This window comes from Myodes glareolus, chromosome X (genome assembly GCF_982192425.1).
Source record: "Myodes glareolus chromosome X, mMyoGla1.1, whole genome shotgun sequence".
Classification (NCBI taxonomy): Eukaryota; Metazoa; Chordata; class Mammalia; order Rodentia; family Cricetidae; genus Myodes; species Myodes glareolus.
Window position 1 is genome coordinate 101,749,967 of NC_142053.1, and position 16,644 is coordinate 101,766,610.

Here is a 16,644-nt window from a genome sequence, read left to right on the forward strand (position 1 = left end):
TTATTTTCATTAAATTCAAGGAAGACTTTAATTTCTTTCTTTATTTCTTCCTTGACCCAGGGGTTATTCAGTAGTTGACTATTCAGCTTCCATGAGTTTATAGGCTTTCTGCGGTTAGAATTTTTGTTGAATTCTAACTTTATTCCATTGTGATCTGACAAGACACAGGTGGTTACTAATATTTTTTTGTATCTGTGGAAGTTTGCTTTGTTACCGAGTATGTTGTCAATTTTCGAGAAGGTTCATTGAGCTGCAAAGAAGAAGGCATATTCTTTTTTATCTGGATGAAATGTTCTATAGATATCTGTTAAGTCCATTTGATTCATTACCTCTATTAATTCTCTTATTTCTCTGTTAGGTTTCTGTCTGATTGACCTGTCCATTGGTGAGAGAGGTGTGTTGAAGTCTCCTACTATTAGTGTGTGTGGTTTGATGACTGCCTTGAATTCTAGAAGTTTTTCTTTTACATAAGTGGGTGCTTTTATATTAGGGACATGGATGTTATGGATTGATACTTCCTCCTTATGAATTGTTCCTGTTATGAGTATAAAATGTCCATCTCCGTCTCTTCTGATTGATTTTAGTTTGAAGTCAATTTTGTTGGAAATTCGAATGGCCGCACCCGCTTGTTTCTTTGGTCCGTTTGTTTGAAAAACCTTTTCCCAACCCTTTACCCTGAGTAGGTGTCTGTCTTTGTGGTTAAAGTGTGTTTCTTGTAAACAGCAGAATGTTGGATCCTGTTTTCGTATCCAATCTTTTAGTCTATACCTTTTTATAGGTGAGTTGAGTCCATTAATATTAAGTGATATTAATGACCAGTGGTTGTTGACTCTGGTTAATTAATTAATTAATTAATTAATTTTTTTGTGTAGTAGAGGTTGTGTGTTTTCCTTCTTTGAGTTGTGGTTGTGAAGGGTCGCTAGATGTCTGAGTTATTGTAGGCAGTGTTGACAGTGTTGGATTCCTTGGGTTGTGATTTTCCTTCTATTACTTTCTGTAAGGCTGGATTTGTGGCTACGTATTGTTTAAATTTGTTTTTATCCTGGAATATTTTGTTTTCTCCATTGATAGTGAATGATAGCTTGGCTGGGTATAGTAGTCTGGGCTTTGTATCAAAGGTCTCTTAGTTTCTGCTGTACCTCTATCCAGGACCTTCTGGCTTTCATGGTTTCCATAGAGAAGTCCGGTGTATGTCTGATAGGTTTACCTTTATAAGTTACTTGACCGTTTTCCTTAACAGCTCTTAATATTCTATCTTTAATCTGTACGTTTTGTGTTTTGATTATTATATGGCAAGGGGATGATTTTTTTTTATCCAGTCTATTCAGTGTTCTGTATGCTTCTTGAACCTTCATAGGGATATTGTTCTTTAGTTTGGGAATGTTTTCTTCTATAATTTTGTTGAATATATTTTCTGGGCCTTTGATCTGCAATTCTTCTCCTTCTTCTACTCCTATTGTTCTTAGGTTAGGTTTTTATTATGTCCCGGATTTCTTGAATGTTTTGTGATGAGACTTTGTTGGATTTGCTGTTTTCTTTGATCTGATCGTTTATTTTCTCTATGGCATCTTCAGAATCAGAGATTCGTTCTTCTATCTCTTGTTTTCTATTGGTTATGCTTGATTATGTAGCCTCTGTTCGTTTACCTTGATTTTCCATATCCAGTCGGTCCTTGGTTTGTGTTTTCTTCATTGCCTCCATTTCAGTTTTCAATTCTTGAACTGTTTTCATTACCGGTTTGATTGTTTTTATAGGTTTCCCAGTGTATCATTTACAGATTTACTCATTTCTTCAAACTTTTTGTTATACTTCTCATCCAATTCTTTAAGGGAGTTATTAATATCCTGTTTAAGGGACTCTATTGCTTTCATAATGACACTGTTTTCCACTTCTTGATTAGGGTGTTCAAGTCCCTCTGTTGTAGGGTTGCTGGGATCTGGTGTTTTCATGTTGTTTTTCAGATTGTTGGAGGAATTCCTGCCTTGGCATCTGCCCATCTCTTCTTTCAATTGTTCTCTAATGGATCTTCTGGTACTGGGTCAGGTTCCCCCCTCTGATGAATCTTCTGCTAGAGGATCAGTACCCCTTGCTGGCCAGGAATCTAGCTGAGCTGACACAGGGCCTACCTTTCCACCTGCAGGCTATTGAAACACAGGCACTCCCTTCTACCGGGTTGCACTTCCAGCCCAGTCCATGAGTGCAAGCTGGCTGAGCTGGGGGATTTTATGGCCCCGAGGAGGAAGGGAGGAATAAAGGAAGGGTTTCCTGGGTGAAAGGTGGGATGGGACAGGAGGCAAGAGGGCTTAGCCCCTGCAGAGTGACCAGGGAGTCAAGTGGGTCGGGGAATGTCTGAGCTCTTCCTTGCCAGGCTTCTTCTGTGGGTCAGGAGCAAACTCACCCCTCTGATGAATCTTCTGCTAGAGGATCAGTGCCCCTTGCTGGCCAGGCGGTGCTTTACTTTAAAACCATACTCAAAACTAAGAATTATCGTTTCTCCCTCTGGGTTCAGTATGATTATTGCTATGTAATAAGTGCCAACTATAATGTTTTTTTTCGTAAGATGGTTTCTTATATTTCCAATGAAAGCATGTTACCCATGATCCTAGAAATAAAGCTATAGACTAATAAATTTTAATAGACAAGTAAATTTTAACTTTGATATTTGTATTTTATCTTGAGTAGAACTTTTATTTGAGTTTGCATAGATTGCTAAGCAGGAAGATCACATTGTGTTTTTTCCAAAGGAAGTGCATTCAATTTATAATCTTCATTTTGCTTATGACTGTAGATCCATGGGATCTGATTATTGGTACCTCGAAAAGGCATCTGCACACACAAGGCATACATTCACACAGACAAATAAACATGCACATAACATAAGTAAACTTTTTAAAAAACACTTTTTAAAGCTTCGAACTTTTGGGGGATTGTATTAATATCTTGATTAGATTCTTCTCCATGGTGATATATAAGATTCTGAAACATTGAAAAGAAGTACTCTCTGATAACCTTTAAATTTACATAAATTTGTCTGAAATAAGCTAAGTTATTTCAAAGGCAGCTTTGAAATCCTCTTGCCTTTACTTGTAAATTTGGATTTTTATATTTTGCAAAAGTATTGACTCCATGTGATGATGAATCAAATTCACAATAAAATATTTGAATATTTAGGTGTTTATTTTCTGTTTTTGAAACAGTATCAAAGCAGCATTTGTTCTAATTTTGACAGTTCCTTTCTAATTAACTTGCACTTTATGTTTGCAGATGGAGTAAAGACTTTAGACAATGTGCCTAGTGGTGATTCTGTGAGAGATCAACTTACCCCACTTCAATACTCTGAAAATAGGACAAAAATGGAGACACTGGAATGTGGGTTTTGGAAAAAAAAGTCAGAGTAATACAAACAATGGTGATACCAGTGGAGAGATGAGATCTACCATTAATAATGAGAACTCCAGTCCACAAAATGACCATGTATTACTTTCAGGACTCAGCTATCATGACAGTAATAGAAACAACCAGAAGCAAGTACACCATCAACAAACTGAGGCAACATGTGTACTTATCTTTACACCAGAAGAAGATACAACTGAAATTTCAAAAAAAAGACCCATTTAGTAGAGATAAAAGAAATGTCCAAAGTGAGAGTCCAGAAGTTCTGATGGTTGGAGAAATAACTGAATGTAGGCTACCTCAACTTATTCTGAATTCTACTTTAAAGAAAAATCATTGTGTAGCACCTGAAACTTTTTCTCATCTTAGCTTGCATGAGCCTTTTTCTATTTTTCTACCAGTTTTTCCATTGATAGATAATTTGGTCATATCTGAGTTGCAAAGAAATTATTCTTTCACATCTTCTCCAATAAGAGAGCACACAGACAACGCTGCTCATTGAGGTCAGGCTACATCTGTTTCACCAAATAACTTTATCATTGTGGAAATTAATAAAGAAGAATATGCAAACATCTGTTCATTTTCTAATTAAACAAGTATGCAGAATTCTGAAATAATTTCGGTGTCTCAACTTCAAATACTAGTTTAAATTTTGCAATAGCTGTAGCATCTTATGGAACATCAGGACAAATTCAGAAAATTTTGAAGTTGAACATAATTGCATTGAGATTGATTTAGAAGCTTGTGACTCATCTTCAAGTCAAAATAGTAGAAGAGTTCATTCTAGTAATAGTAGCATTTCTAGTTCTGTTTCTAGTTTTATTTCACATTCTACCAGAAATTCTAGTCCAACTTACTCAGTCATTTCCTTGTCAAGGCCCAGCCAACAGTTTTTGACTGTTCCCAAGATTACAGACAGTGCTATTGTCAGGATCCAGGTACTGGATGAAGGTTCTGTGATGACAACTAAGGTAGTCATCAATCTGATTACAGGGGAAAGTCAGTTTAGGTGCCGTCTCAACTATTGCTTAGATTCTTAGCTGGGTTCATCCTTGTGGATTTTTGGGAGTTTCCTTAGTGCTTGGTTTCTCAATAACCTTCACCACAATGACTCCATCTTTCAAGGTATTGCTTTTCTTGTTCTCCTTCTCTGTACCTTATGCAACTCGATCTTCTTGATTCCTCATGTTCTCCTCCCTGATCTTTTTCTCCTCTCCCTACCCCCTCTGAATCTCCCGCAATGCTGCCAATTTACTTAGGAGATCTTGTCTACTTTCTCGTCCCAGGGTGATCCATGTATGTTTGTCTTAGAATTTTCCTTTTTTCCTGTCTTCTCTGGAATTGTGAACTGTAGGCTGCTTATCCTTTGCTTTATGTCTAATATCCACTTATGAGTGAATACATATTGTGTTTGTATTTCTGTGTGTGGGTAATGTCACCGAGGATTTTTTTCTAATTCCATCTATTTGCCTTCAAATTTCAAAATGTCATTTTTTTTTTACCACTGAGTACTACTCCATTGTGTAAATATACCACATTTTCTTTATTTATTCTTCAGTTTAGGGGCATCTTGATGGTTTCCAGGTTCTGGCTATTACAAACAATGTTGCTACGGGCATAGTAAAGCAAGTGTCCTGTGGTATGGGTCAACATCCTTTGTGTGTATTCCCAAGAATGGTATTGTTGGGTTTCATGTAGATTGATTCCCAATTTTTTGAAATACTGACATACTGATTTACAAAGTGGCTGTATAAGTTTGCACTCACACAAGCAATGGAGGGGAGTTCTTCTTTCTCTGCATCCTTTCCAGAATAAGATGTCATTAATCTTAGACATTCTGATTGGTGTAAGGTAGTATCTCAGAGTCATTTTGATTTGCATTTCTCTGATGGCTAAAGAAACTGAGCAGTGCCTTAAGTGGCTTTCAACTATTAAAGATTCCTCTGTTGAGAATTCTCTGTTTAGATCTCTACTCCATTTAGTTGGATTATTTGGTGTTTTGATATCTAGTTTCATGAGTTCTTTGCATATTTTGGAGATCAGTACTCTATCCAATGTGGAGTTAGTGAAGATATTTTTTTCCATTCTCTAGGTTTTAGTTTTGTCTTGTTGAGTGTGTCCTTTGCCTTACAGAAGCTTTTCAGTTACATGAGGTCCCATCTGCTAATTGTTCATCTCAGTGTCTGTGGTATTGATTTTGTGTATTTAGGAAGTAGTCTTCTGTGCCAATGAATTCAAGGCTGCTTCTCACTTTCCCTTCTATGAGGTTAAGTGTGATGGGATTTATGTTGAAGTCTTTGATCGATTTGGACTTGAGCTTTTAACATGTGGATATATGGATCTATTTGCATTCTACTACATGTAGATATCCAGTTATGTTAGCAACATTTGTTGAAGATGTTCTGTTTATTCCATTGTCTAACTTTAGCTTCTTTCCTAAAAAAAAAAAAAATCAGGTTTTCATACGTGTGCGGATTAGTTTCGGGGTCTTTTATTCTATTCCATTGATTTACCTGTCTATTTTGTGCCAATACCAAGCTGTTTTAATTGTTATAGCTCTCTAAATAGGGATGGCGATGTCCCCAGAAATGCCTTTCTTGTATAGGACTGTTTTGGATATCTTGGATTTTTTTGCTTTTTCATATGGAGTTGAGTATTGCTTTTTCAATGTCTGTGAAGAATTGTGCTAGAATTTCGATGGGGATTGCACTGAATCAACAGATTTATTTTGGTTAGATTGCTATTTTTACTATCTTTATCCCACCTATCCAAAAGCATGGGAGATTTTTCCACTTTCTGGTGTCTTCTTCAGGTTTTTTCTTAAAGGTCTCATCATAAATGTCTTTTACTTGTTTTGTTAGAGTTAACCCAGGATATTTTATGTTGTTTATGGCTATGGTATAGGGTGATGATTCTCTGATTTCTTTCTTACCCTGTTTATCATCTGTATATAAGAAGGCTGCTGATTATTTGAGTTAATTTTGTATCCTGCTACATTACTTAAGCTGTTTATCATCTATAGGAGTTCCCTGGTAAAAATTTTGGAATCGCTTATGTATACTATCATAACATCTGCAAACAGTGAAAGTTTGATTCCTTCCTGTCCAATTTTTATTTCCTTGATTTCCTTTTGTTGTCTTATTGCTCTAGCTTGAACTTCAAGTTCTATGTTGAATAGATACAGAGAGAGTGGGCATCCTTATCTTGTTCCTGATTTTAATGGAAATGTTTTAAATTTCTCTCCTTCTACTTTGCTGTTGAAAGTTGGCTTGCTGTATATTAACTCTATTATGTTTTGTATGTTCCTTGTATCCCTGATTTCTCCAAGACCTTTATCATGAAGGGGTCTTCTTTTGTCAAAGGCCTTTCCCACATCTAATGAGATGATTATGTGTATTTTTTTCTTTCAGTTTGTTTATATGGTGGATTATATTGACAGATTTTCATATGTTGAACAATCCCTGCATCTCAAAGATGAAACCTATTTGACCATGGTTGATAATGTTTATGATCTGTTCTTAGATTCAGTTTGCCAGCATTTTATTGAGTGTTTTTTGCACTAATGTTCTTGAGGGAAATTGACCTGTAATTCTCTTTTTTTGGTTGTAACTCTGTGTGGTTTTGGTACCAGGGTAATTATCATATTGTAAAAAGAGTTTGGCAATGTCATTTCTGTTTTTGTTGTGTGGAACAATTTGAGGAGTATTAGTATTAGTCTTCTGTAAGAATTCTACACTGAAGCCATCTGGTACTGGGTTTTCTTTGGTTGGGAGACTATAGAAGACCGTTTCTATTTACTTAGGGGTTATAGGTCTATTTAAATCATTTATCTGCTATTGATTTAATTTTAATTTTGGTATGTGGTGACTATACAGCAAATTGTCCTTTAAATTTTCCAATTTTGTGGAGTACAGGCTTTTAAAGTATGACTTGATGATTATCTGAACTTCCTCAGTGTCTGTTGTTTTGTCTCCTTTCTCATTTCTGATTTTGTTAATTCTCATATTCCCTCTCTGCCTTTTGGTTAGTTTGGATAAGGGTTTGTCTATCTTGTTGGTTTCTTCAAAGAACCACAGTGATTGCTTTTTCTGTTTCTACTTTATTGATTTCAGCCACAAGTTTGATTATTTCCTGGCACCTACTCCTCCTGGGTTTGTTTTCTTCCTTTTGATCTAGAAATTTTATGTGTGTTGTTAAGTCACTAGTGAAAGATTTCTCTAAGTTCTTTATATAGGCACTTAGTGCTATGAACTTTCCTCTTAACACTGCTTTCAAAGTATTCCATAAGTTTAGAATGTGTATTCATTTTCATTGTATTCTAGAACGTCTTGAATTTCCTTCTTTATTCATTCCTTGACCCAGGGCTGATTCAGTTGATCATTGTTAAATTTTCATTAGATTTGGGGCATTCTCCAATTCATGTTATTGAATTCTAACTTTAGGCAATGGTGATTTGACACAATACAGGGGATTATTTCATTTTTTGAAAAATCTGTTGATATTTGCTTTGTTACTGAATATGTGGTCAATTTTTCAGAAGGTTCCATGAGCTGCTGAAAAGATGGTATATACTTTTGTGTTTGGGTAGAATGTTCTACAGATGTCTGTTAGACCTATTTGAATCATAACTTGTTAGTTTCTTTATTTCTCTGTTAAGTTTCTGTCTGGCTATCTGGTCCAGTTGTGAGAGTGGGGTGTTGAATCTCCTACTATTAGTGTGTGTGGTTTGATATATGATTTGTGCTTTAGTAATGCTTCTTTTATAAATGTGGGTACCCTTGTATTTGGGGTAGAGATGTTCAGTATTAAGACTTCATCTAGATGGATTTTACCTGTTACAAATATGATAAGTCCTTCTTCATCTCATTTGATTAATATAATTAGAAGTCTATTTTTTAGATTAGATCAGCTTCACCATCTTGTTTCTTAAGTCCATTTAGTTGGAAAATTTTTTCCAACCCATTACTCTGAGGTAATATCTGTCTTTTGAAGTTGAAGTGTGTTTCTCGTATTCAACAGAAGGATGGATACTGTTTCTGTATCCATTCTGTTAGCCTGTGTCTTTTTGATAAAAGAATTGAGACTGTTGATAGTAAGAGATATTAATGACCAGTGATTGTTAATCTTTCTTTATAAATTGGAATACTTTCAAATATCAGCCTCTTAAAAAAAATCTAACATCTTGGTAAAACTCTAAAACCTCCTTAAATATTCAAAGTCTTTCAACTGTGGGCTCTCCTAAAAATAAAAATAAATTTTATTTCATAATCATATCAAAGCAAAACCACACAGAAACAGTTTACATCTCAGTACATTTAGGATTCACCTAAGACCATTTGAGCTATTCCAAAGGGCTTTTAAAAGATGCAGAATTTGTCCCATAGGCTCAGGCCAGCTCTACCTCATTGCTGCTGCTCTAAACGGTGAAAATTTCATGGTTCTGACATACCCAAAATTCTGGGGTTTCCTGCTGCAACTGGGTTGCACTTTTACCAAATGCCTCTTAAGGCCATTCTTTACACTGATAGACCTCAGCTTCTCTCCATGACCCCTTCATTCCTGAGAGTTCAACTCTCACTGAGGCTGCATCTTCAGCAATAGTTTCTCCTTGCTTTTCACAGTGTCAAATCTCATCTGTTCTTCACGACACCTTCATGCCTGTATAACAAGCACCATGTAGGACTTGCATTTGACAAGTTTTGCTGCTCAATGCATGGAACCTTAACTGTCTTTAACACAGCTTCTGTGTGCTGATCCTGAGGAAACACTTTCCAGAAGATTTTAAATTAATGATGTTGGTGTCTTTGTAATTGCTACTATTTTCTTATCTTCAGCTGACCAGCATCAGTTATCCAATTTAAGCAATAGTTTCACTTCTGTGGTGCTAGTCACTTCTTAATTACACATGAGTGCAGCTCCAGATCACCATAAAATATTTATTTCTTAATTAATTAATTAATTTTCCAGACCAATCACCATTTCCCTCTCTCCCTACTCTCTTACAGTCCTCCCCAACTTTCCCTCTTCCCCACTCCCATCAGCTTAACCTTTCTCTTTATAAATTTGCAGGCCTTCCATCTATATGAGCCATCCATGGCACATCAAGTTGCATTAAGAATAGGTACCTCATCTCCTATTAAGACTGGATAAGGAAACCCAGTAGGAGGAAAGTGTGTCAAGAGCAGAGAATAGACTCAGAGAAAGCCCCTGTTCCCACTGCTAGCAGTCCCATAAGAAGACCAAGCTATACAACTATAGCATATACACATATGACCTAGGTCAGTGCCATGTAAGTTCTTTCACTGAATGTTCACTCTCTGTGAACCACTATGAACACAAATTAGTTGATTCTGTGGTTTTTCTTGTTATATCCTTGGCTACTCTTTCTCCCATAGTGCTGCCTTCCCCTCTTCTGCAGGATTCTCCAAGGTCTGCCTAATGTTTGGCTAAGGGTCTCTGCATCTGTTTCCACAGTTGCTTGATGAAGCCTTTCTGATAGCAATTAGGGAGCAATGCTCTACAAGTATAACAAAATACCATTAGGGATCATTTCACTGGTTTCTTTTTGTCATTAATGTTGTATTCTCTCCTTGGTCTCTGGTCTATCTAACCTCTGAGTCCTGGCCCTCCAGGCAGTGTTGGAGTGGGTTCCCTCTCATGGTGTGAGTCTCAGGTTGTATCAGTTATTGGTTTGACACTCCCATAATTTCTGCTCAAACTTTGTTGCAGTTTATTTTTGTAGGCAGGGTAAATTGTAGATCTAAGGTTTTGTGGCTGGGTTGGGGTACCAACCTCCCAATTGGAAGTCCTGCCTAGTTATAGAATATGGGTAATTCAGACTCTGTATACCCCATTGCTAATCCAGGGTCACCCTCATACATTGTTGGGAGTTTCCATTTCACTAGGCTTCTAGCTCATCCCAAAGATGCTCCTGAACCCAGTTCAGTACTCTCTACCTCCATCTTCTCTCCTATCTGATTCCTCTTGTTTCCATGCCCACTCCCACATGTAGACCCCTCTCCCCATTTACCTGTGATGTCTATTCTATTTCTCCAATCACAGTAAGATCCATGTGCACACCCTTGAACTTACCTTCTTACTTAGTTTATTTGGGTCTATGGACTATAAAATAGCTATTGTTTACTCCACAGTTAATATCCACCCATAAATGAGTACACACAATACTTCTATTTCAAAGTCTGTATTACCAAACTCATCATATTCTTTTCTTGATCTGTCCGTTTCCCAGCAAATTTCATGATGTCATTGTTTTTAACAGATGAGTGTTACTCTGTTGTGTAAATGAACCACATTTTCTTTATCCATTCTTAGGTTAATGGGTATCTAGTTTGCTTCAAGCTTCTATTACAAAAAAAAAGCTTCTGTGAACATAGCTTTTAGTGAGTCTCATTGTGGTATGTAAGATCATCCTTTGGGTAAATGGCTAGGAGTGATATAGCTGGGTCTTGAGGTAGGTGGCCTCTGAGTTTTCTGAGAAATCCACATATTGATTTCCAAAGTGGCTGTACAAATTTGTACTCTCACCAGCAATGGAGGAGTGTTCCCTTTGCTCAACATCCTTTCCAGCATGAGATGACCGTTGTGTGTTTTTGTTTTTATTTTTATCTTAATCATTCTTATTGGTGTAATGTGGAATCTCTGAGGTTTCTTTTATTGATTTACATTTCACTGATAGCTGAGGATGGTGAAAACTTCTTTAATTGTTTATGAGTTTTTGGATTCTTATGTTGAGAATTCTCTATTCACATATGTACCCCATTTAAAAAATTTTAGCGTTTTGTTTGGTGATATTGAGCTTCTTGAGTCATTTGTATAATTTGGAAATCAGCCCTCTGTCAAATGTGAGGTAGGTGAATGTCTTTTTCCACTCATAGGCTGCCATTTTGTCATATTTAGAGTGTCTTTTGCATTACATAAGCTTTTCAGTTTCATGAAGTTCCCTTTATTAGTTGCTGATTTAATGCTTGCACAACTGGTGTTATGTTCAAGAAATTTTCTCCTGTGCTAATGCACTGATGGCTAATCACTACCTTCTCTTCTATCAGGTTCAGTGTTTCAAGATTTAAGTTGAGGTCTTTTATCCACTTGGACTTAAGTTTTGTGCAGGGTGAGAAATAATGGATCTATTTGCGTACTTCTACATACAATTATCAGTTAGAGTAGAACCATTTATTGGAGATACTTTCTTTTTTCCATTGTGTATTTCTGGTTTGTTTATCAAAATCAGGTGCCTATAGGAACATTTGTGTCTTCAATTTGGTTGCATTGATCAACCTGTCTGTTTTTATGCCAATAATATGTAGATTTTATTACTATTTCTCTGTGATACAGTTTGAAATCAGCTATGGTGATTCCTCTAGAAGTTACTTTATTGTGCAGTAATATTTTAACTATCTGGGTTTTTTATTTTTTATTTTTTTTAAAGTAAATTTTATTAAATTATAAAAGTTTCCATTTCCGCCCCTCTTCCGAACACCCTCCCACTCCCCCCACTCCCTCTCCTCCTCCCTCTTCATCACTTAGGGCAGTCAGGGTTTCCTGCCCTGTGGGAAGTTCAAGTTCCTCCCCCCTCCCTCCAGGTCCAGGAAGGTGAGTATCCAAACAGACTGGATCCCCAAAATCCAGTATATGCAGAGGAAACAGGTCCCAGTATCATAGTCAATGGCTTTTCAGAAAGACTTCGGGCCAGCCACATTCAGAGAATCCGGCCAAATTCCGAGAATCTGGTTAGATCACGTCCTCGTTCAGTCCCAGTCCAACTGGCCTTGGTAAACTCTCATTAGATCCGTTCCCTTGTATCAGTGGGTGATAGCATCCCTCGCAGTCCTGATTTCGTTTTTCATGTTTGTCCTCCTTCTGCTCCTCATTTGGACCTTGGGGGGCTCAGTCCGGTGCTCCAATGTGGGTCTCCGTCTGTATCGCCGTCCTTCGCCAGATGAAGGATCTATGGTGATAAGCAAAATATACATCAGTATGGTTATGGGCCACGGCCCATTCAGGCACCCTCTCCTCTGTCCAGAGAACAATCTGGGGGATCTCTCCTTGGACCTGGGATCCCATATATAATCAAGTCTCCTGTAAACCCTAAAATGACTCCCTTAGTTGAAATATATTCTTCCCTGATCCCATATTCATCCTTCCTCCCTGCCCCCCCATCCCAGGCCACCGAACTTTCCCCATTCCTCCCCTACTTCCTTCTCTCTAATCCTCTCCCCTTCCATCAACCCTCACCCCCCCATGCACCCGAGGTTGGGTTTTTTATTTTTCAATATGAAGTTAAGCATTATTATTTTAAGTTCTATAAAGAATTGTGTTGTTATTTTGATGGAAATTGCATTGAATCTTTAGATTACTTTTGCTAAGATTGCCATTTTTACTATGTTAAATGTATCAACTCATGAGCATAGGTAATCTCTATATCTTCTGATATGTTCTTCAATTTTCTTTCTGCAAACAGTTAAAGTTTTTGTCATACAGGTCTTTTGCTTGCTTGGTTAGAATTACACCAATATATTTTATATTATTTGTGGCTATCATAAAGGCTATTGTTTCCCTATTTTTTCTTCTCAACCCATTTATAATTTGTATATAAAAGGGCTACTGTAGTGATATTTCATCTGTATTTTAATAAAAAATGTTTGCCTGAGAATCAGAGTATAAATCAGCCACTCTGGTCAGCCTTACAGATAAGGCAGTGGTGACACATACTTTAAATCCAGTAGCCACACTAGTTTGACTTAGAAACCAGATGGTAGTGGTGCACACTTTTAATCCCAGCCCTAGAGAAAAATATAAAATGGGAACAGATAGCTGTGAGACACATTCTCATTATAAGGTTTCCTGGAGGTAAGATTGCCATTTTAGACTGAGGTCAAGGTAAGAATCTATCACTGGCTACTTTGTTTTTCAGACCTTCAGGCTGAACCCCAGTTTTTCTCTGAGTTTTTGTTAATCTTTCTTTATTCAGACTACTGAGTCTTTTGAGTTTATATTGTATCCAGCAACTTCTCTAAAGTTGTTTACTGGCTGTAGGAGTTTCCTGTTAAAAATTTGGGATTGCTTGTGTATACTGTCATATCATCTGCAAATATCAATGATTTGACTTTTTCCTTTCCAATTTGTTTCACCTTGACCTGCTTTAGATATCTTATTGCTCTAGCTAAACTTTCAAGTACTATGTGGAATACATATGAAGACTTGTTTTGTAGAAAGCCTTGTGATCCTTGATTTTACTGGAATTGCTTTGAGTTTCTCTCTGTTTAAATTGATGTTGGCTGGCAGTTTGCTGTATATTGATTTTGTTGTAGTTTGGTATGTTCCTTGTATCTCTGATCTTTCTAAGTCTTTCATCATGAGAGGGTGTTCAAATTATTCAAAGACTGTTTCAGATTTTGAAACTGTATCATCTAATGAGATAATCATATGTGTTTTTGTTTGTTGAACCATCTCTGCTGCTCGGGGATGAAGCCTACTTGATAATTATATGGTAAAAGGGCTAGATAAATAAACACTTGGTAATTCTGTAGAAGAGCCAGATGAATAAACACACCCTGACCCTGAAACCAAAGTCAAAGAACCACACCCTGAACTCAGCAGGAAAACAAACAAGCCCTGAGCAGGTATAACAGCCAATCCTTGAGAATGAAAACAACTAATCCTTGAGCATGAAATACAGCCAGTTCGGAGTTTGTACAAGCCCAAGGTTTAAAAACTGATCATTTGCCACATTGAAAATCTTCACCCTTGAAAAATTTTGACCCTAAGAAACTTTTACATAAGTGTGTACTTGTTCAGCTTGGAGCTGCCTTTTTCCACCCTGGCAGAGGCAGTCATACTCCTAGATTCCTCCCCCACCCAATAAGTTTGTTGAATGAGTTTTGAGTAATTATCTTTTGCTAGTATGAGGAGGGGCACAGAAGTAACAACTTACACCTGAGCAGAATAGAGCTGAGAAGGTCTATAACATCTTTTGCAAGAACAGGAGAAAAATTGCTGCATTCCTGTGTGAATCCCCCCCCACACACACACACACTGGAACAGAGCTACAGGTATTGCCTGGTTTACAATGGCCAGAATACCTTTCTCTTCAAAGTTGTAACACAGTTACTGCCTGGGTTCTGATGGACAGGATACCTTTCACTAGAGAGCTTGCCACAATAAAGGTGGATGTTCTTTTGGATATGTTCATTAATTCAGTTTGTAAGTATTTAATTGAGTATTTATGGGAGAAATTCGTCTGTAATTCTCTTTCTTTGTTGAGTCTATGTGTGGTTTTTGTATCAAGGTGTTTGTGGCCCCACAAAATGAAATCAACACTGTTCCTTCTCTTTCTATTTTGTGGAATAATTTCAGAAGTACTGGTATTAACTCTTCATTAAAAATCAGTAGAGTTCTCTTTCTGCTACAACCATTTGGTCATTGGCTTTTTTGGTTGAGAGATTTTAATTGCTGCTTCTATTGCCCCAGAACTTATAGGTGTATTTAAATTATTGAATTGCTCTTGATTTCATTTTGGTAGGTGGTATCCATTAAAAATAGTTCATTTCATTTTTATTTTTTAGTTCATTGGAAGATGGGGTTTTGAAGTATGAACTAATGATTATTTGGATTTCCTAATGTTTGTTGTTATAACCCCCTTTTCATTTCTGGTTTTGGTAATATGGATAATTTCTCTGCATTTTAGCTGGTTTATGTAATGGTTGTTTGCCTTTATCATTGATTTTTTTCAAAGAACCAACTCTTTGTTTCATTGATACTATATATTATTCTTTTGATTTCTATTTTATTGATTTCAGCCCTCAGTTTGATTATTTCTTCCTTCCTATTCCCCTTGGAAGTGTTTGCCACTTTTTCATTCTAGAACTTGTAGGTGTACTGTTAGGCCACCAGTATGAAGTATCTTTAATTTGTTTTTCTTTTTTATTTTATGTTCATTAATTTATTTATTTTACATTCTGCCTGCAGTTTCACCTCTCTCCTCTCCTCCCTTTACCTCCTTCTACCTCCCATCTATGTCCCATATCTACTTCTCCTCTCTTTCTGTTAAGAAATGGCAGGGTACACATGCATATCAACAAAACAAGACACTTAGTGCTATGAATGTTCCTGCTTTCTTCATGTCCCATAAATTTGTGTGTGCTATATATTCATGTTCACTGAATTCTAGGAAGTTTTTAAATTTTTATTTTTTTTCCATGATCCAGTGATGTTTCAGTAAAGAGTTGTTTAGTTTCCACAAGTTTGTAGACTTTCTGTTGCTTCTGTTGTTGAAATCCAGCTTATTCTTTGGTGGCCTGATAAAGTACAGGGGTTTAATTTAACTTTCTTGTATCTGTTGAAATTTTCTTCATGACTTAGTATATGTTCAGCGTGGATATTGTTCCATGAAGTACTGAGATGAAGGTTTATTTTGTGTGTTTGTGTGTTTAGAAGAAATGTTTTGTAGCTATCTGTTAGGTTTATTTGAGTCATAACATCTGTTAGTTTCCTTATTTCTCTGTTTACTTTTTGTTTGGCCTGTCCATTAAGGAGAGTTGGATGTTAATGTCTTCCAAAATTAATGTGTGAGGTTTTGTGTGTGATTTAAGCTTTAGTAATGATTATTATTTTTCTTTTTTATTACTTTATAAATAATACCAATCAAAATTTCCTCTTCCTTCCCTCCTCTCACTTTCCTCCCACTCTCCCACTCACCCTCCTCCCTTCTCCCTCCAGTCAGTCCTAAAAGAGGGCAAGGTACCCTGCCCTGTGAGAAGTCCAAGGCCCTCCCCCCTCCATCCAGGCTTAGGAAGGTATGCATCCAAATAAAATACGATCCCCAAAAGCCAATACATGCAGTAGAGATAATCCCAGTGCCATTATCATTGGCTTCTCAGTCTGACCCATTTGTCAGCCACATTCAGAGGGTCCAGTTTGATCTCATACTCGTTCAGTCCCAGTCGAGCTGGATTTGGTGAGCTCCCATTTACTCAGGCACACTGTCTCAGTGGGAGAATGAACCCCTCGTGGTTCTGATTTCCTTGCTCATATTCTCCCTTTTTCTTCTATTCAACTGGACCTTGTTAGCTCAGTTCAGTGCTCAGATGTGACTTTCTGTCTCTATCTCCATCAGTCGCTGGACGAAGGTTCTATGGTGATATTCAAGATAGTCATCAGTCTGACTATGGAACAAAGCCAGTTCAGGCACCCTCTTCTCCACTACCCAGGGTCCTAGCTGGGGTCATCCCTGTG

The 16,644-nt window shown here is 37.1% G+C and overlaps 1 pseudogene; it reads left to right on the top strand.

Annotated features, from left to right (window-relative positions):
* Positions 1-16,644, top strand: part of LOC146889104 (uncharacterized) — an 87,151-nt pseudogene that overhangs the window by 26,227 nt on the left and 44,280 nt on the right.